The following is an 8442-nucleotide window of genomic DNA, read 5'->3' as shown; positions in this document are numbered from 1 at the left end:
AACTTGTCTCTTACTAAGATAACTCCTCACCCAGTCTAACACTATCCACCTGATCCCGTACCTTTCCAGTTTATTTATTAGTATGTCATTTTTAATTGTATCAAAAGCTTTTTTGAGCTCAACAACTACCCCCATTACATAATTTTTTTGATCTATGGCACTCGTGATTTCCTCAATTGCTTCTATTATGGGCAATTTGTATAGCTTAATTTTCTGCTATATTCTTTAATCGGACAATTTTTGTCATATAAATACTTAAAACGTTGTCAGAATGTGTCATATGCATTGTTAATGTCTTTTTATACATATTATATATGTTTGTTAATAGATTCCTCTGACCTCACTCTTCTAAATTCGGTTTGCTTGTTGGGCTTATTAATCCTATATTTGTAATCATAAACTGTAAAAACTGGCAGGTGGTCACTGATATCAATAATTAATAAACCATTCACTGTGTTGTTCTGAATATTATTACTAAAAATATTGTCAATTATGGTGGCACAATAAGATGTAATTTTACTGGTTCTGGTTATTATCGGATTTAGACTCATGCTATGCATTGTATTAATAAATTCATCAGTAATTTTATGTTTATTATGATTCAACAGGTCAATATTGAAATCCCGATATATAAAAATGTTTTTATAGTTTTTTTTTGTAAACATACACTCCATCCAGTCCTTGAATTGTTCTATGTTCGAGCCTGGTGCTCTATATATACACACACACACAACTTATGATCGCATTGTTAGCTTTTTCCACATATTTCTATTATTATACATTCTAATATGTTGTCAACCACAGCTGTCATATTTTCCAGTACCTTAAAGTTCAGCGTTTTTATCCACATATATTGCTACTTCTCCACCCTTGTTTTGTCTATTGTTATATCTAAGTTCATAACCATCCAGTTCAAAGTCCATCCCTTTTTCCGAGTTGATCCATGTTTCGGATATAGCTATGATTTTAAATGGTTGTGAAAATCTGTGTAAATAATCCTTAATGTTATTAAAGTTGGCATATAGGCTTCTGCTATTGAAGTGGATAATTGATAATTTGCCATTTGATATAATCATTTTGTTGTACAGATGATCAGTGTAGTAGCTGCAGTTATTGTTGATGGTGGAGAAGAAGTTATTGTCCGGGTCTATATCTTTTCCAAATCTTGTGAGTTGTAGTCAATGTATTCAAATGTTTTCAGTTCCTGCTGGTCTTGATCATTGTTCATCAAAGTTCTTAGTTTATCGTCTTCAGATGTAAATGAAAGAGTTCTTTCAGCGTGTGACAAATGGTTGTGTGTAGCTGTTCTTGTTCATCACTGATACTTATTCCATATTCCTGATGACAAGTACTTCCTCAGGTGATTCATTTAGTTTAAAGAGTATTTTGCAGTTTGTTGTCCAAGTGTTTTGAATTTTCCTGTTTCTTCAAGTAGCGTGCTTTTCTGGCTATGTCAGCGTTGTGTTTTGTGAGGTTCTCGTTGATGAAGACATTTGAGCCTTTAAGTTTTCTACCCTGTTTTAACAATGCAGCCTTATGTTTTCGGTTAACAAACCTCATAATGACCGCTGATTTATCGCTTGTGTTTTTCCTTGGCAGAGGGTGGCAAGCCTCAGTGGAGTTACAGTCCAACTTAATCAGTTGGCCTGTAAGAAGGCAGCCACCTGTTGCTCTGTGGAGTTAGCCTCCATCTCACCGGGTTCTCCCCCGTTGTCAGCGGCCACCACCCGAGCTTATGACCGGAGTTTAATATGGAGCCCGGTGACAATCACATTATTCATTCTTGGATACTGTTCCAAGTCTGCCACTCTGCTCTCAAGGTATGCGATTCTCTTTTCTTTCTCAGCATTCTGAGTCCGCAAAGCCTTCACCTCCTCGACCAGATCCAGGATACTTTTCTGCTGCAGACTGACAGCAGAAATTTCCTCTGTTAGGAAGTCGAGCGATTTTTTTGATCTCATCGAATTCATCAGTCTGCTGGTTTTTCTTTGGTCCCATTGTGAGCATTTATAGGTCACTTTAAAAGGATTACTAATAGAAACAATCAGTAATAGAAACACAGATGCGGCCTGATGGTACGCGGATGCAGACAATTAAACAATAACTTGAATGATAAGGAATATATATTAAAATTAGTTGCAGCCCTAAAATGCATGCATATTTATTTCACATATCAAAGACAGTAAAAGCTTAAAATATGTGTGTGGTCAGCATACTTAAAGTAATAGTCAGTTCAGTAGGAGTTCAGTAGCGTCAGTAGTCATTATAAGCACCATCTGTAGAAACAGTGTTTTAGAATTCTTCATGCTTGAAGGTATTGAATAGCTACTAAACCTTTTACTTCCCAATCTAATATACAGCATTTAGAATAGAAACAAGCCAACTAAGATTGAAATGGTAATCACCAAACACATGATGCATGTTAAATTGCAAGCTATCTTTAACCTCACAAAGCAACACTGGTGTTTGGTGTTTATTAGAGGGGTTTATTTCTCCAGAAATTCTAAGCATCCCTCACCACTACTCCCCCTGAGTACAGTTACAAGAGCATAAGAGACAGACCTACTTCCTCCATTTGTGAAGTGTAGTTGAAAGTGAGTGAGTAGTCTCCATTGTGATAACTTTTTGATAAGGTGACATTTGACTTATTCATGTGCACTGGCTGTGGTAGGGTGTGTACAGAAACGTGTTTGATAGGTCATTGGAGGTATTTTTATTTGTTGTTCCCACAAAAGAGATAATTACCTGCAGTTGATGCCACTCCTCAGCTTCACTTCCTTCTTGGAAATAAAAGTAGTGTTACATAAAAGCAAAAAGATCTACTACCCACTTTTTTTCCCTTCTTCAGCAGAAAGTAATTCCAGTGAACTGCTGGCGGTGACATCTGTGGGTTTTCCTGAGTAATAATGCAAGTCCAAGCTAGTTAGGTTTATTTCCAGCCCAAAACCACAATTTGTTCACAAAGGCATTACAATGTGCACAGCATGCAACACCTCAGTTCATGTTTTAAGCTGGAAACACGTCATCTTTCACAAGATCCTAAATTAGGATAAAAAAAACTCTTCTCTCTGCTTCTATTAAATTAGATTATATAGATTTACAGAGACCAAACAATTCCCACCATGAGCAAGCACTTGGCGACAGTGGCAGAAAGCCCAAAACTATGATGGGAGGTAAAAAGTCAAGTTAGTAGCATGTGTTGTGGGACCAACCAGCCTCTCACCTCAAAAGGGAGGTGAGATCAGATAATGATCGAAAAATGCTACCATAGCGAAAATCAATAGACTCGACTCTACTCGGCCCTGCTCTGTTTTCCATTGCAGACAGTACCCAGAGATAGTACGTAGCTTGTCGTCATAGCGACGCCACACACAACTGCCGCGACATAATGTTCAATGCGACACACACACCAGCGATCCACACAGCTTTCTGGACTTTTTCACTTTGCAAACCTGTTACATGCACAAAAAAGATATATAAGTCAATAAAGGAGAGGGGGAAAAGCCAAAAAGCAGAATACCACCTCTTTAACTTTTAATTGACTTTTTCAGTTGAAACCAATCAAGGGGTTTTTATTGGCTAAACCTAGTGGAGGCACAGGATGTTGATCTGTTGACCTGTTGATCTTCCTTTTCCTGAACTCCGATCTAACGGCCAAGGACTGTTTTTCGATCTGCTCATGTTTATTTTTGGATTGCACAATCAACTTTTTAACTATTGTACTTTGTATTATATTGGATTAATTTTATTATTTTAGATCCCTAACAACATCAGGTGAAAGGAGTGCAGACAAAAACTAGCCTGTGGCTAGCCGGGTACATTGACATCTGTTTTGAATATTGATTGATGTACAATGTCCCTTCTCAAATAAACAATAAAAAAGTATCATATAATTATTAATTAACAACAGCAACCAATTTGAACTGTTTGAAATTCATTTACAGATTCCATAAATTCCATGAAGTGAATTGTGTATATGAATGAATAAAAGTGAGTGCTTAAGTGCTTGTGTGTGTGTGTGTGTGTGTGTGAGAAATTCATGACAATCTCTGCAACAAACTTGTAACAGGCACGTACCGACAGGCTTTTAGAGGCAAACAAAATAAGTTAGATGTAAGATATAAGCACCAGGCTCTTCAACGTGCTGGATGTAATAATAATAATTATAATAATCCTTATTTGTAGAGCACTTTTCAAAAACAAGTTACAAAGTGCTTTAACAAGTGTAAAGACAAAAATACAAAATAAACAGCAAAATACAGATAAATATAAAATTAGTAAAATACAATAAAATAAAAGGGATAAAATAAAGTCAAATAAGATCGGGAAAGGCTCTCCTATAAAAGTATGTTTTAAGAAGGGATTTAAAAGAGTTCACTGACTCAGCCGACCTGATTTCCTCGGGCAGGCTGTTCCAGAGCCTCGGGGCCCTGACAGCAAACGCTCTGTCCCCTTTAGTTTTCACTCGAGACTCTGGAACAGACAACAGACCTCTGCCCGAGGATCTCAAGGTACGTGCTGGTGCGTATGGGACTAAAAGGTCAGAAATATAACAAGGCGAGAGGCCATGAAGAGCTTTAAAAGTGATCAATAGAATTTTAGATGTAAAATTTTTGTTTAATGTAATTGTTGAATGTAACTGTTGGAGCCTTCACATAGCCTGCTCCACTACCAGGGGTATTCAATTAGAATTCAAAGAGGTCCAGTTAGAGAAAATTTCCCAAAGCAAAGTTCCGGAACATCAAAACGACTAACTTGAATTATCATTCAGTGCCATAACGTATAGTTGTATCAACATGTGTTTTTATTCAACAACTGACTGTCAAATCAATATTTCAAGAATATTCTCCAGTTTGATATTTTCATCACACTGGAGGGATAATAAATAACTACTATAATAATAATTTCTAATTTTAAGTAAACTAAAATAAAGTGCTTAATTTTTAGAAAAATGAAATAAAAAGTGTAGCTTGAAGTGATGAAGTGTATTCTTAACCAATTTTATAATAAACACTCAGCACATAACAAATGAACAGCTGTAATGCCTCCTCTTCTTTCATGCTTGTGAATCTCGTGGACTCAACTCACAAGCATCGGTATGCACAGATTTGATTGGCTGAGCAGCGTCACATGAGACGATTGAAGCACATACGATTGGTCTTTGAGTTTCCTGGGCCTCTCTCTGCAGCACTCCACCAGTAGCCAGACGGAAGCCACTCCTCAGTAAAAGGCACATGACAGCCTGCCTTGAGTTTGGAGGATGGACTCTCAGACCATGAGAATTCCTAAGATTGAATGGCAAGCGTCATGTCTGGAGGAAACCTGACACCGCTCACCATCTGGCCAATACCATCCCTACAGTGAAGCATGGGGGTGGCAGCATCATGCTGTTTGGATGTTTTTCAGCAGTAGGAACTGGGAGACTAGTCAGGATCGAGGAAAAGATGAATGCAGCAATGTACAGAGACATCCTTGATGAAAACCTGCTCCAGAGCGCTCTGGACCTCAGACTGGGGCAAAGGTTCATCTTCCAACAGGACAATGACCGTAAGCACACAGCCAAGATAACAAAGGAGTGTCTACAGGACAACTCTGTGTATGTCCTTGAGTGGTCCAGCCAGAGCCCAGATTTCCACCAGAAAATTATACATAGCGGTGCGACCGATGACCAAAATCAGGCAGACAGAAGTATACAGTGGGTACGGAAAGTATTCAGACCCCTTTAAATTTTTCACTCTTTGTTTCATTCGGCTTTCATGTGTCTTGCACTGAGGAGAGGCTTCCGTCGGGCCACTCTGCCATAAAGCCCCGACTGGTGGATTGCTGCAGTGATGGTTGACTTACTACAACTTTCTCCCATCTCCCGACTGCATCTCTGGAGCTCAGCCACAGTGACCTTTGGGTTCTTCTTTACCTCTCTCACCAAGGCTCTTCTCCCCCGATAGCTCAGTTTGGCCGGACGGCCAGCTCTAGGAAGGGTTCTGGTCGTCCCAAACGTCTTCCATTTGAGGATTATGGAGGCCACTGTGCTCTTAGGAACCTTAAGTGCAGCAGAAACTTTTTTGTAACCTTGGCCAGATCTGTGCCTTGCCACAATTCTGTCTCTGAGCTCTTCAGGCAGTTCCTTTGACCTCATGATTCTCATTTGCTCTGACATGCACTGTGAGCTGTAAGGTCTTATATAGACAGGTGTGTGGCTTTCCTAATCAAGTCCAATCAGTATAATCAAACACAGCTGGACTCAAATGAAGGTGTAGAACCATCTCAAGGATGATCAGAAGAAATAGACAGCACCTGAGTTAAATATGAGTGTCACGGCAAAGGGTCTGAATACTTATGACCATGTGATATTTCAGTTTTTCTTTTTTAATAAATTTGCAAAAATTTCTACATTTCTGTTTTTTTTTGTCAAGATGGGGTGCTGAGTGTACATTACTGAGAAATAAAATGAACTTTTTTGATTTTTGGAAAATGGCTGCAATGAAACAAAGAGTGAAAAATTTAAAGGGGTCTGAATACTTTCCGTACCCACTGTATGTAAGGACGCGAGTTTCTGCTAGATAATAGAAACTACTGCAGGAGCCAACGACCAAGAGAACTAGGTTGGCTCATCAAGATTGGCCTACTATGTCATGCTACCACTGACGAGACCTCGGGGCGGACGGCTTCACTTTTTATACAAACGATTCGTGGTGCTGTGATGTAAGGATGAGATCCAAACACTGTTCCCCAGATGTGAAATGTCGCCCATTTTACCTGCCAAGGGAGTTGACAGCGGTCATTATCATTCACCCTGTTGCCCTCACCCCAATAGCCATGTAATGTTTTGAGCAGCTTGTTATGGAGCATATTAAATCACACCTCCATGCGAGCTTGGACCCCCTACAATTTACATACAGGGCAAACCGGAGGATCTCTATCCACCCTGATCCTGTTAATTCGCTTCAGCTTGGCATTCAGTACTATCTTGCCACAACAGATCCTGGACTTCCTTACACAGAGAAGGCAGACTGTGAGAACTGGCAGCAAAACATCGAACACCATCACAGTGAGCACAGGATCACCTCAGGGGTGAGTCCACTACTGTTCACGCTACTGACACGCTACTGTTTTGCACGTTCTAACACCGACCACATGATTAAGTTCGCTGATGACACGACACTAGTAGGCCTCATCAGAAATGAAGATGAGTGTACGGGAAAGAGGTGGAGCAGCTGACAACCTGGGGTAGATCCCACAACCTCGCTCTCAACTCAGACAAAACAAAAGAGATGATTGATTGGGCCAAATCAAACCATCACCCCCAGTTGAGCATCTAAGGTTCTGTTGTGGAGAGAGTTAAATGCACCAACTTTCTGGGAGTTCATCTGGCTGATGACTTGACCTCCAGCTACACCACAGCAGTAGTCAAGAAGGCTCAAGGATCAGCTCCCTGAAAAGGGCTGATCTACCTGCTCCAGCAATGACTGTTTTTTATTGTGATACCATTGAAAGCATCTTACCATACTGCATCCCTTCCTGGTTGGGGAACAGCCGAGTAGAGGCAGAGACTGGACAGAGTGGTGAGTACGGCATAAAAGATCATTGGTGCGCCACTGTCATCTCTGCTGGATTTCTACAGCCAGAGGTTCATCCGCAGAGGAGACAGCATTATAAAGAACCCGTTTTTTTAAATGTGATATTTATTTATTTATTTACTTATTTTATATATTGATTGCACTTACAGTCTTTGCAAGGTGGTTGTATGCGAAGCGTTATTTTGTTTTCTTTGTACCCTCATAAAGAATGACAAATAAAGGAATCCTGATCCTGATTCTGATCCGACTTAAAATCAATTGAACATCTCTGAAAATGGCTGTGCACCGACGCTCCCCACCCAACCTGATGGAGCTGGAGAGGTCCAGCAATGAAGAATGGGAGAAACAGCCCAAAAATAGGTGTGCCATTATACTTAAAAAAGACTCGAGGCTGTAATTGGTGCCAAAGGTGCTTCAACACAGTACTGAGCAAAGGCTGTGAATACTGAACCATGTGGGACAGGTGGAGAGACAATAGATGGATAAAGAAACTCGAGCTGTTGCTGTTCTGTTTCCCTTTGAAAAGAGGAAAGAAGAAGCGGAGTGGTCTGGGCTGCTGCACTGCACTGCACTCATGTAGTGTTGTATTGCAGTGAATCCTGGCTGCATTGCAACACACTGCAGATGTTTCAGTTGTTATAGTTTAAAATCCAGCCTACATGTCTAGTATGTAGTGGAACAAAATATAAGTCTGCTTCACAGTCTCATCAAATTGTCATTGACAAAAGGGGGTGGCTGTGGCTTGTGATTGTGTGAATGCAGTGAATGTGACATATAGTGTAAATGAGCGTTTGGAAAAACGCTGCAGTCCATTTACCATTTACAATTTAAAGGCAACGCCCACAGAAACATTCCCACATGTGAC

This window comes from Micropterus salmoides, unplaced genomic scaffold (assembly GCF_014851395.1).
Source record: "Micropterus salmoides isolate LMB-PRFRI ecotype aquatic unplaced genomic scaffold, ASM1485139v1 Ms_hic_scaffold_13, whole genome shotgun sequence".
Taxonomy (NCBI): Eukaryota; Metazoa; Chordata; class Actinopteri; order Centrarchiformes; family Centrarchidae; genus Micropterus; species Micropterus salmoides.
Note: the sequence above shows the minus strand (reverse complement) of the source record.